The sequence below is a fragment of the Lutra lutra genome, chromosome 2 (genome assembly GCF_902655055.1).
Source record: "Lutra lutra chromosome 2, mLutLut1.2, whole genome shotgun sequence".
Lineage (NCBI taxonomy): Eukaryota > Metazoa > Chordata > Mammalia > Carnivora > Mustelidae > Lutra > Lutra lutra.
The window spans coordinates 91,793,132-91,807,505 of record NC_062279.1 but is presented as its reverse complement, the minus strand read 5'-3'; the positions used below and the strand labels follow the sequence as shown (position 1 = coordinate 91,807,505).

The 14,374-nt window shown below is 36.3% G+C and overlaps 1 non-coding gene across 1 annotated transcript; it reads right to left on the bottom strand.

The window, feature by feature from the left end:
- Positions 1 to 654: 654 nt before the first annotated feature.
- LOC125094519 (U6 spliceosomal RNA) lies at positions 655 to 761 on the bottom strand. Its single transcript, XR_007125545.1, has one exon. It is a non-coding gene; the product is annotated as a U6 spliceosomal RNA (small nuclear RNA).
- Positions 762 to 14,374: the final 13,613 nt, after the last annotated feature.

Below are 14,374 nucleotides of genomic sequence, written 5' to 3'. Positions count from 1 at the left end.
ATATAGTAATTCACCACTTCCATACATCGCTTGGTGCTCATCACCTATTTGACCCACCCCCTATCCCCCCATCCCCCCCTCCTCTGGTAATCATTTATTCGCTATAGTTAAGAGTCTGTTTCTTGATTTGTCTCTCTCTCTTTTTATCTCTTATTTATTTTCCCTTTGTTCTTTTGTTTTGGTTCTTAAATTCCACATATGAGAGAAAGCATATGGTACTTGTCTTTTCTGACTGTCTTATTTCACTTAGCATTACACTCTCTAAATCTGTGTCATTGCAAATGGAACGATTTCATTCTTTTTTTTTTTTTTTAATTTATTTGACACAGAGAGAGAGAGCACAGGCCGGGGGAGCAGGCAGAGGGAGACGGAGAAGCAGGCTTCCCATTGAGCAGGGTGCCCAAGATGGGACTCAATCCTGAATCCTGGGATCATGACCTGAGCCGAAGGGAGCCATTTAACTGAGCCACTAAGGTACCTCTTCACTCTTTTGTAGGGATACATATCCCTACAAAAAAATATTTTGGGATATATATTTAGATATATATATATATCCCTAAAAAATATTTTGTAGGAGATATATATATATGTATATATATACATACATATATATATATATAGCCAGAAAATATGGAATACAAAATTATGGAACAACAAAATATGGAACAGTTCATACATTTGTGTGTCATCCTTGTGCAGGGACCATACTAATCTTCTCTGTATCATTCCAATTCTAGTATATGTGCTGCTGAAGTGACCACAAGTATTTGAAGATTTCTAAGGTATTTAAGTAATCAATTCCCATTATTGAATAAGTTTAATATTTAAAATTATTTGTTCTCCCATGTCTAACATATATATATGTTGCCGTAGCTACACTGATTGTCTTCATTGTTCAGAACAAAAAGCCATTCTGATCTTTAACATTTAATTTAGATCCGTTGTCTTTTGAAAATGAAAGTATTCTTATTGTCTCCTATATCTGCTATTTTACTTTTCATTTTTGAGTACAATCTGAACTGCATCTTTTTAAATACTTGCTAACTTTTAAGTAGATATTTATGTAATATTTATATTTATAAAATTTCATGTTATAATTATATAATTATATAATACATGCTATACAATATAAAAGAAATTATACAATCCAAAGTTATAAAAACTCCATGAATAAAACACCATATATTTCTTTCTTTTTCATGTATTGATAGCACAGGATAAATTAGTCTAATACTATTTTTTTCTTGAAAACCAACAGAAATTTTAGCTTTAACATGAATGTAATTTTGTTTCTAAACAGCAGATGGCAGTATCAAATTCTAGTTTCACTTGTTGATTTTTTTTTTTTTTTTTTTCTGAAAAAAATTTTTTTTTTAAACTCACAGTGCAATGCTTGGCCTAACCGCAGAAACACAATTAGCTTTAATTCAGGAAATACAGTTTTATTGGCATTAATTCCTGAAGAAAAATGTTTGCAATATCTAGAACAAAACACTGGTTTTTCAGAATTAATATCTGATAGTAGTTGGAAAGCCAATTACTCAAATATTAGAGGCATTAACATCAAAACAAACGAAATCAAATTCTTAATCCAATTGATTACACTAATAACCTTGGAACACTCCACTTTAAAACTAAGATAATGTAGGGGTGCCTGAGGGGCTTAGTCTTTTAAACAATAGACTCTTGATTTTGGCTGGAGTCATGATCTCAAGGTCATGGGATGGAGTCCAAATTGGGTTGGCTGGGTGTGGAGCCTGCATAATGGGATTCTCTCTCTGCCTCTCCCTCTGTCCCTCCCTGCCACCCCCTCTCTTAAAACAAAAATAAAAACAACAAAAAAAAACCCTACGATAATCTCCTCTGAGCATCAGCAGAGATTAGGATGGTTTGTGAGGGAAAAGGTTAAATTGAAGTACATTAGAACAATTAATAGCCACTGGGAAACCATTGGGAAGCCCAAGCCATGATGGTCACATAGATTCTAAAGGTAAAATAAAAAGTAAAAATTAAAATAAAATAAAACAACAAAATTTGCTAAACTATTCTTTTCTTTCCCTCAAGAACTGTAGTCTAGGGTAGAACATACAGGGAAAGAGCTGAAGAGAAGGAAGAAAGATGGAAAAAAAAAAGGTTCATTCTCACAGAGGAGAGATATTCCAGTCTGGTATAGGAAGAACAGATTTATTTATTGTGGAATTATGCTGTAAACACAAATTCTTTGGTAGAAGAATTTAGTCAGCAACTTTATCCTGATGACTGCCTTATTCTTATTCTGGTCCATCCCAAGCTGCCAAGTAGGGACAGAGGTAGAGTTGCCAACTTCAAGTGCTCATCTGTTTATGTGTTCTATTTTGTCCCCATGTTTAGCAATGCCAGTGATATATCATTCTGTTGTGCCAAGTGGTTTTCTTAGAACAACATTTTGGAAATTTAGCCTGAAATGTTCTCTTGATCTATCATTATCCCATTTCTCTTGTTTGTATCTTTTTTTTTAATGTACTTTTTCTCTCTTTTCTTTGTCACCCAAAGGTGAATTATGTATCTTTTTGTCATCACTTAACAAGTATTAAAGATTTAGCTTTTTCCATGTTTCTTAACTCATTCTTATCAACTTCTTATTATACTTAATAAAATAAATTTTGACTGTAGCTATTTTAACCCCATTTAATATGTGCTTTTTTTCTGTTTCAGAATATCCCTCATGTGTAACTTAGAAGAGACCACCTTGTGGCTTATGCATTCACTATTGTCACTTCTCTGCTGAATTTGTGTAAATGGCTTGTTCAATTATTTCGACTATAAAACCATAAGCAGTGTACATTTGCTCTACTGATTTAGTAACATCAAAAGTTAAGATTTAATTGTCTTTATCTATTTCTGCAGGATTTAAAAACAAAAGGCCTTAAGTAAATCACTCTCCATTCCTGGTTGTGCAGAATTCCAGAGTGTTATTACCTTGGGATGCCATGATGTTTAAAAAAAAATATATGAATTAACCAAGTCAAAACTCAGTGGTGTCTGAAGTTCAGTGAGGTTGGATTGATATGATTGATCCATCCTGGGGTCCTTTTCACAGTCTGGATTCCACCAAGAGAATAAGAAGGGGAGCAGGAGTAGCAAACTCAAGTATTCACAGGTAATAAATATGCACATCAATGAAGGAAGGTTCATTTTTCTTGAAAAAATGTATAGTGCTGTCTTTACTATTTCCACTTTTCCTAGAGATGTGGCACATAAGGATTAGTTTCAATTGCAAAAATCCAGAAAAATGAAAAATAATCATTTAAATAAATAAAAGTAATATCTCTCTTGTGGAGAAATTCAGAGATAGGCAGGTGCTGGGATGGCAACTCTGTTCCAGAAGGTTTTCAAAGACCAAAGCTACATCTAATCAATTAATCTGTCATCCCCAGTATATGTCCCATGTCCTCGGATCCAAAATGGCAGTAAGAGCTTTCCCCATCATCTCTATATTTCAGGAAGGAGAATGAAGTTTTATATGGAGATGAAAGGGGGAAAAAGCTGTGCAGCAGGTATCTTTAAAGGAAGGTTCCAGTAAGTGTCATATGACACTTATACTAACATTTAGTTGGCCAGAACTTAATCTCATATCCCACCAAGCTGTAAGAGATTATAGAAAATATGCCATTCTCCATTCTCCATGGATGTTATCCCTGAATATTTCTCAAGACAGAAATCTATGTAACCAATATCAAAAAGACAGTGTAGACACAAACCTAGTCCTTTAACTTTGAGTAGAAGTACAAATAAGGTATTGATTGTCTCTCTCATTTTTAGTTGTGACAATCAAATCCAAATGATTTTGATTAAAACTAAAATAAAAGAAAATGCACTATACTGTGTTGTTATGGTAACTAGAATAGTTGAAATGTGCTCATTGTTTTCACAGCATAAATGATACATTTCTAATTATGTATTTTAAAATAAATTGCTGCAGAGTATAAAGGAATATTTGTTTTTTAGTTGGCAAAAATCACAGTTTTGACTAATATGACACATTTTTAGCAGTTCTGTATGTATTTGATTTAATTAAATTGTCATCTTGTTTTAGCAATGAGTAATAGAAAAAAATTAAATGATCTAAACAAAAGATAATTAAATCTGAATTTACTGGTTGAACCACTTAAAATTTTCATTTGCAATTTACTAATAGAAGAAATAAGTAATTTTACTGGATATGAACCATCTCCAAGAAAACATGGCCAATTGCAATGTCACTAGGCATTTAAAGCAAACTATAGAGGGGGAAGAGCAAGATGCCAGAGGAGTAGGAGACCTAAATTTCTTCTGGTCCCAGGAATTCAGGTACATACTTATCAAACCATTCTGAGTACCTACAAACTCAACAGGAGATTGAAGAAAAGAATAGCAGCAATTCTATGAAAAGAAAAACAACCATTTTCTGAAGGTCTTTTCTGGTTTGTTTAGTGTATATTTTCCTGGGGTCATTGGTATCCTTTTACTATTTGGTTCTCTCATTCCTCTATTCTTATCTGGATAAAATGACAAGGCAGAAAAACTCACCTCAAAAGAAAAAAAAAAAAGAACAAGAGGCAGTACCTATGGCTAGGGACCTAATCAATACAGACATTAGTAAGATGTCAGATATAGAGTTCAGAATGATGATTATCAAAGTGCTAGCTGGACTAAAAAAAAAAGTATGGAAGACACTAGAGAATCCCTTTCTGGAGAAATAAAAGAACTAAAATCTAGCCAAGTTGAAATTTAAAAAAAGCTATTAATGAAGTGCAATAAAAAAAGGAAGTTCTTACTGCTAATATAAGTGAGGCAGAAGAGAGAATTAGTGATATAGAAGACCAAATGATGGAGAATAAAGGAGCTGAGAAGAAGAGAGATAAACAACTAATGGACCACGAGGGGAGCATTCAAGAGATAAGAGATGAAATAATATTAGAATAATGGAAATCCCAGAAGAAGAAGAAAGAGAAAGAGTAGCAGAAGATCTATTGGAGCAAATTATAGCAGAGAACTTCCCTAATTTGGGGAAGGAAACAAGCATCAAAATCCAGGAGGCACAGAGAACCCTCCCTCAAAATCAATAAAGAGAGGTCAGCATCCCATCATCTAAGAGTAAAACTCACAAGTCTCAAAGACAAAGACAAAATCCTGAAAGCAGCTTGGTACAAGAGGTCTGTAACCTACAACAGTAGAAATATTAGACTGGCAGCAGACCTATCCACAGAGACCTGCCAGGCCAGAAAGGACTGGCATGATATATTCAGAGCACTAAATGAGAAAAACATGCAGCCAAGAATACTATATCTAGCTAGGCTGTCATTGAAAATAGAAGAAGAAATAAAAAGCTTCCAGGACAAACAAAAACTGAAAGAATTTACAAACACCAAGCCAGCCCTACAGGAAATATTGAAAGGGATCCTCTAAACAGAGAGAGAGCCTAAAAGTGACACAGACCAGAAAGAAACAGAGACAATATATGGTAATAGTCCCCTTACAGGTAATACAATGGCACTCAAGTCATATCTTTTAAGAGTTACCCTGAAAGTAAATGGGCTAAATGCCCCAATCACAAGACACATGGTATCAGAATGGATTAAAAAACAAAACCCATCGATATGCTGTCTGTAAGAGACTCATTTTAGACCCAAAGACACCTCCAGATTTAAAGTGAGGGTGTGGGAAACAATTCACCATGCTAATGGACATCCCAGAAAGCTGGGTGGCAATCTTTATACCAGACAAACAAGATTTTGAGATAAAGACTATAATAAGAGATGAGGAAGGACACTATATCACACTAAAAGGGCCTATCTGACAAGAAGATCTAACAATTTTAAATATCTATGCCTTAACATGGGAGTGGCCAATTATATAAACCAATTAATAACAAAATCAAAGGAACACATTGGCAATAATATAATAATAGTAAGGGACTTTAATAACACTCTCTCTGAAGTGGACAGATCATTTAAGCAGAAGATCAACAAGGAAATAAAGGCTTTAAATGACACACTAGACCAGATGGACATCACAGATATGTTCAGAACATTCCATCCCAAAGCAACAGAATACACATTCTTCTCTAATGCACATGGAACATTCTCCAGAATAGATCACATCCTGGGTCACAAATCAGGTCTCAGCCAGTACCAAAAGATTGGGATCATTCCCTGTCTATTTTCAGACCACAATGCTCTGAAGGTAGAACTCAATCACAAGAGGAAAGTTGGAATGAAGTCAAATACACAGAGGCTAAAGAGCATCCTACTAAAGAATGAATGTGTCAACCAGGAAATTAAAGAATTAAAAAAAACTCATGGAAACAAATGAAAATGAAAACACAATTGTTCAAAATCTTTGGGATGCAGCAAAGGTGGTTCTGAGAGGAAAATATATAGCGATACAAGCGTTTTTCAAGAAACAAGAAAGGTCTCAAATACACAACCTAACCATACACCTAAAGGTGCTGGAGAAAGAACAAAATACATCCTAAACCCAGCAGGAGAAGAGAAATAATAAAGAGCAGAGCAGGAACCAATGAAATAGAAACCAAAAGAACAGCAGAATGGATCAATGAAACTAGGAGCTGGTTCTTTGAAGAATTAATAAGATTGATAAACCCCTGGCCAGACTTCTCAAAAAGAAAAGAGAAAGGGCCTAAATTAATAAAATCAAGAATGAAAGAGGAAAGATCACAACCAACACCAAAGAAATACAAACAATTACAAGAACATGTTGCAAGCAACTATATACCAGCAAATTTGACAATCTGGAAGAAATGGATGCATTCCTAGAGACAGATAAACTACCAAAACTGAACCAGGAAGAAAGAGAAAACATGAACAGACCCATAACCAGTAAGGAGATTGAGACAGTCATCAAAAATCTCCCAACAAACAAGAGCCCAGGGCCCAATGTCTTCCCTGGGGAATTCTACCAAACATTTAAAGAAGAATTAATACCTATTCTCCTGAAACTGTTCCAAAAAATAGAAATGGAAGGAAAACTTCCAAACTCATTTTATGAAGCCAGGATTACCTTGATTTCCAAACCAGACAAAGACCTCATCAAAAAAGAGAATTACAGACCGATACCCCTGATGAACATGGATGCAAAAATTCTCACCAAAATACTAGTCAATAGAATCCAACAGTACATTAAGACCATGACAATACAGTATGTTATTTACCATGACCAAATGGGATTTATTCCTGGGCTGCAAGGTTGGTTCAACATCTGCAAAGAAATCAATATGATACAATACATTAATAAAAAAAAGAACAAGAACCATATGTTACTCTCAATGGATGCTGAAAAAACATTTGACAAAGTACAGCATCCTCTCTTGATCAAACTCTCACAGTGTAGGGATAGAGAGTACATACCTCAATATCATCAAAGCCATCTATGAAAAACCCACCACAAATATCATTCTCAATGGGGAAAAACTGAGACCTTTTCCCCTAAGGTCAGGAACATGTCAGGGAGGTCCACTATCACCACTGCTATTCAACATGGTACTAGAAGCCCTAGCCTCAGCAGACAGACAACAAAAAATAAATAAAAGGCATCCGAATTGGCAAAGAAGTCAAACTCTCACTCTTTGCAGATGATATGATACTTTATGTGGAAAACCAAAAGACTCCACTCCAAAACTTCTAGAACTCATACAGGAATTCAGTAGTGTCAGGATATAAAATCAAAGCACAGAAATAAGTTGCATTTCTATACACCAACAAGACAGGAAAAAGAGAAATTAAGGAGTTGATCCCACTTACAATTTCACCCAAAACCGTAAGATACCTAGAAATAAATCTAACCAAAAAGGCAAAGAATCATACTCAGAAAACTATGGAATACTCATGAAAGAGATTGAGGAAGACATAAAGAAATGGAAAAGCATTCCATGCTCATGGATTGGAAAATGTCTATGCTACCTAGAGCAATCTTACATTTAACACAATCCCTATCAAAATACCATCAATTTTTTCCAAAGAAATGGAACGAATAATCCTAAAGTTTATATGAAGCCAGAAAAGACCCTGAATAGCCAGAGGAATGTTGAAAAAGAAAACCAAAGTTAGCAGTATCAGAATTCCAGACTTCAAGCTCTATTACAAAGCTGTAATCTTCAAGACAATATAGTACTGGCACAAAAACAGACACATAGATCAATGGGACAGACTAGAGAGCCCAGAAATGGACCCTTAACACTATGGTCAACTAATCTTTGACAAAGCAGGAAAGACTGTCCAATGGAAAAAGGAAAGTCTCTTCAATAAATAGTCTTGGGAAAATTGGACAGACACATGCAGAAGAATGAAACTGGACCATTTCCTTATACCACACACAAAAATAGACTCAGAATGGATGAAAAACCTCAATGTGAGACAGGAATCCATCAAAATCCTTTAGGAGAACACAGGCAGTAACCTTTTTGATCTCAGCCACAGAAATTTCTTCCTAGAAACATTGCCAAAGGCAAGGGAAGCAAGGACAAAATGAACTATTGGGACTTCATCAAGATAAAAAGCTTTTGCATAGACAAGGAAACCGTTAAAAAACCAAAAGACAATCAATATAATGGGAGAGGATATTTGCAAATGACATATCAGATAAAGGGCTAGTAACTAAAATCTATAAAGAATTTACCAACTCAACACCCAAAGAACAAATAATCCAATCAAGAAATGGGCAGAAGACATGAACAGACATTTCTGCAAAGAAGACATCCAGAGGGCCAACAGACATGTGAAAAAGTTTTCAACATCACTCAGCATCAGGGAAATACAAATCAAAACCACATGCAATACCACCTCACAGAAGTCAGAATGACTAAAATTAACAAGTCAGGAAATGACAGGTGTTGGCGAGGATGTGGAGACAGGGGACCCTTGCTACCCTGTTGGAGGGAATGCAAGCTGGTGCAGTCACTCTGGAAAAGAGTATGGAGGTTCCTCAAAAAGTTGAAAATAGAGCTACCCTACGACCCAGCAATTGCACTACTGGGCATTTACAGTAAAGATACAAATGTAGTGCTCCGAAGGGGCACATGCACCTGAATGTTTATAGCAGCAATGTCCACAATAGCCAAACTATGAAAAGAACCTAGATGTCCATCAACAGATGAATGGATAAAGAAGAGTTGTATATATATACAATGGAATATTATGCAGCCATCAAAAACCCCATGAAATCTTGCCATTTGCCATGACATGGATCAAACTAGAGGCTATTATGCTAAACAAAATAAGTCAATCAGAGAAAGACAATTATTGTATGATCTCACTGATATGAGGAATTTGAGAAACAAGGCAGAGGACCACAAGGGAAGGCTGGGAAAATTGAAACAAGATGAAATCAGAGAAGGAGACAAACCATAAGAGACTCTCAGGAAACAAACCGCAGGTTGCTGGAGGGGCGGGGGGTGAGAGAGTTGGGGTGGCTGGGTGATAGGCATTGGGGAGGGTATATGCTATAGTGAGTTCCTGAATTGTGTAAGACTGATGAATCACAGACCTGTACCCCTGAAACAAATACATTATATGCTAATTGAAAAAAATGAAGTAACCTACAGATCATATTATTAGAGTCCACAAAATATTATAGTGCAATATTTGGAAAATCAACATTTTGCTTATGACACATGCATGTATGAGATATCCCTATGGATAGGTGCCTATAAAGTAGTAAAAGATAAGGCAAGTTTTAAACTTCTGACCAGAGTGGATACTTTCATATTTCAAAAACTTTCAAGTATTCCATTTTTCAATAAGTGTACCATGGTTATATAAAATGTTAACATTTGAGTGAAAGATGTACAGGAATTCTCTATACTTGAGAGACTTATAAATCTCACAATATTTCAAAATAAAACGTTCTAAAAACGTTCAGTCTCAAAATACATTAGAAATACTTACTTGAAGTTTTATTGGTGTTATACCTAATATATTAATATTATATATAGAAAGAGAGTGAAAAAGTTAGTTTGAATATGACTGTTGTTTTAAGCCATTTATTTTCAGGCTTATCAACTTTACTTCTAGTTGGTCCTTATCACCGCCTAACCTAGAAACACTGTTAGGTTACAGTAAACATTTAAAGTAAATAGCAGAAGCATTGAGATATCAAGGATTCAGGAAATGTATCAGGAAATGGTAAAGTTCCACAACCTTTTAGCCTCTATGCCAGGCTGCCTTAGAGAAAGCATATACCGCATTCATGAACAGTGGTCTACAGCTTTGAAAGGCAAGTGTGAAAGGAAATATTGACCCTAATGATTCATTAAAATGTTGAAATAAAAGAAAAAACCTCATTCAGCTTTCCTCATAATGCAAGTTTTTTTCTACCTTCTTTTTCACAATTAAAACTATCACCATTTTTCCAGATGTCCAAGAGAAAAAATTAAATTGACATAGAAATGTAAGATATTTGTTGCTGATTTTAGGTTTGTACTTATATTCAAGCTGTACTTTCCATCAAACCTTCTAATCCAGCATGCTCTTGATCTGAACTGCCTGGTGCCTGCTTCCCCATAGTCTCCACCTTTCGTTATTATATAATTCATTCCATGAAACACCAACAGTTTTTTTCTAGTGCACATCAATATCTCTGGACCTGTCCTGATGCACTCCTCTCACTCCATATATTCAAAGATTTTTAGGTTTAATACTGAGCTCCAGTATTCATTCTATTCATCTCAATAAATCAAAAGCACATTTTACTATAGGCTGTGGACTAAAAATTATTATTCGCAAAGAATTAAGGCCAAATGCCTGCACTTGTCAAAACAGTAGGGGAATTGGCTACCCAGCATTGTATTCATTTCTACTGTCCAAATTTAGTCTATTTTAAGAAAAATGGACTCTGAGCTCTCTAGATGTGCTCTCCACACCTCTTCTCTCTTCACTTAAAATACCTACCCTTTCCCCATTTCTGTCTTTCTGGTTATCCATAAAGATCTATTTGAAGGACATTTATTGCAACTTTTTTTCTAAACCATACGGCAACAAATGATCTCCCCATTTGCTTTTAAAGAATACTTATTTATACAAGTTGAAGGATGTAAAGCATTTAAAAAATGAAGAGATTTGATTATATAACAATTTCAGTTTCTATAGATCAAAGTCTGCAGAAACAAGTTTAGTAAGTTTTGGAATTGTTTGGACATGGAGAAGCCTCTGGTACATGTTTGGTATATTCTATTTAATATTAATATAATCTTCATCCATGTTCTTCATCCTCTACTGGTTTGTAAGTTTCTTTTTTTTTTTTTTAAAGATTTTATTTATTTATTTGACAGAGAGAAATCACAAGTAGGCAGAGAGGCAGGCAGAGAGAGAGGAGGAAGCAGGCTCCCTGCTGAGCAGAAAGCCCGATGTGGGGCTCGAACCCAGGACCTGGGATCATGACCTGAGCCGAAGGCAGCGGCTTAACCCACTGAGCCACCCAGGCGCCCCTGGTTTGTAAGTTTCTTGAGAAAGCAAGGATATCCTTTAATTTTCTTTTTTCATAATAATTTCTATTATACCCCACACAGCTGTATGATGAATCTTATTTGCTGAATGTATCATAATCTACTTACCAAACCCAATAATAGATTAAAGGTATGCAAAATGCTGACAGATAATTCTCCATAGGCCTCTTACCTTTCTGCATTATCTTAGAAGCAGATGCCCTCACTGCCTTTGTTCCAAAATGTATTTCCAGGGATGTTGGTTTGGGGAATGGCCTTAGACTATGTTGATAGGGTCTTCCTCCAGAACAAGGGCAGGTTTTATGACAGTTTTGGAAAATAGTCACAGTGTTTTATTCTAGGGCAAAGGGCAGTCATGTATATTCTCCATTATAAAATATTTGGGTGTCTTTTTTTAAGATTTTATTTATTTATTTGATAGAGAGAGACACAGCAAGAGTAGGAACACAAGCAGGGGGAGTGGGAGAGGGGAGAAGCAGGTTTCTTGCCAAACAGGGAGCCCAACGTGAAGCTCCATCCCAGGACCCTGGGATCATGACCCAAGGAGAAGGCAGATGCCTAATGACTGAGCCACCCAAGCACCCCTGGGTGTCTTAATATGAAGCTTTCTCTCTCGTATGCAAATCTCTGCGTGCACAGGCAACATTGTGTTGTCCTGTGGGGATTTGGGCAGGTAGTCTGTCTCCTGCTATTATATGAGTAAGGAGCTCTCTTTCAGCTCTGACCCAGGAATCTTGAGTCTTTTGCTGCATTTATGAACTGTGGCAGGCTAACTTATTGGTTGCAAGCAGGGTAAAATATCAGACCCTTCATATTTCTTAACTCAGCATTTTGAAAAATATAGAAAATTGGAATTAGGAGAACTGAGATACACATCATGGTCCTCTTCTTCAGCAAAGAAGGACAAAAATATCAAGTATTGACTATTCATCCACAGTTGCTGAGTGCAATTTGGTATCACCACTTTGAAAAACCAGCAATATCTACTAAAGCCAAATACATGCATACCTATGATCAACAATTCCATCCCAGAATAAGGGCTGCTGAAGATGCTCATTTCCTCTCCCTGAGACATAGTACTCATCTTACCTTGTGGGGCAAAAGGGAATTATAGATATGATTAAGGGTAAAGATCTTGAGACAGGGAGACTCTTTTGGATTATCCTGGTGGTTCTAATCTAATTGCACAAGTCCTCAATAATGTTGAGTGTTTTCTGGCTGTGGTGAGAGTGAGGTGTACCTATATGGAATCATGATGAGAGTGATGCAGCATTGCTATCCTTGAGGATGGAGAATGAGGCCATAAGCCAAGGACTGTAGTGGCAGAATATGCAAGAGGCAAGAAAACAGATTCTCCTCTAGAGTCTCCAGAAGGGAATGCAACCAACTGACCCCTAATTTTTGCTCAGTGAGATCTGCACTGGACTCCTAACCTGCAGAACTGTAACATACAAATTTGTGTTAACTGAATTATCTTGTTATATCAGCAATAAAACTGATATAATACTCTAAAGAAATGTATATGGGGGTGTGTGTGTGTGCATGCCATCAAATTTATACAATAAATAAAAAAGAAATGGTAAAAGGAATCTGTGCTCTTGGAAGTCAGGAAAGTAACTGCCCCTGGGGTTGATAACTAAGAGAACACATGGTAGGGTTTTTGGGGTCATGATAATCATCTCTTGATCTGAGTGCTGGTCTCATGGTGCATTAGGTTTGTGAAAATCTATCAAGGGGCACACTTATGATATGTCCACTTTTTCTATGTGTATGTTGGGCTTCATATAAAAAGTATAAAATGCAGCAATACACAAAAGCCTGAATGACTTACATTCACTAGGTGAATTTGAACAAGTCACTGTACCTTTTTATCATTTTGAGCCTCAGATCTCCTAATTATGAAAGGATGGTGATAGTAAAAATAATACTGTACTGGATTGAACAGTGTCTTACCAAATTCATGTCTACCCAGGACCTCAGAATATGACCTTATTTGGAAATTGGGTTTTTGTAGATGCAACCAGGCTATGATAAAGTCATGCTGTATTGGAGTGGGCACTAAATCCAATAACTTGTGTCTTCACCAAAGAAAGGACAGGAAGATTTGGATGCAAAGATGTAGACACACACCGAGGGAAAATGACCATGGGAAGACAGCAGCAGTAACTGGAGTGAGGTGTCCACAAGCTGGGGAGTGCCAAGGGTGGCAGACCACCACCAGAAGGTAGGAGAGCACAAGAAATAATTCTTCCCAGAGCCTTCAAAGGGAGCACCTTGGTCAGACTTTTGCCTCTCTGGAATCGTGAGAGAACAAATTTCCATTGGATTAAGCCACCCAGTTTTTGGTACTTTGTTATGGAGACCCTAATAAATTAATCTAACTACTTTTCTCATGGGTTTCTGAGATAGGTTGATGACATAATGTATTTATTTATTTATTTATTTATTTGTTTGTTTATTTAAGATTTATTTGTTTGAGAGAAAGAGAGCAAGAGAGAGTGAGAGAGAGGGCATGAGCAGGGTAGAGAGGGGCAGAGGGAGCAAGGGAGAAACAAGCTCCCCACTGGGCAAGGAGCCCAAAGTGATGTGGGGCTCGATCCCAGAACCCTGAGATTAGGACTTGAGCCAAAGGCAGATGCTTAACAGACTGAGCCACCCAGGCGTCCCTTGATGACATAATTTATATGACAGTGTTTGAAAAGTATTGTACATTGTTTTCTCTTAACATTCTTATTGGAATCAGTCTCAAGTTAAGACCTATTCCTCCAAGATACACCTCTAAATAATGGATTAATCCTCCTGGTCGGGGGGAAGGAATGAGGTGGATGGGAAGGGAAATACATATTAAAAAAAACAAGTTGATTGGAAGTTTTTTGTATTCCTTTAGCTTTTAGC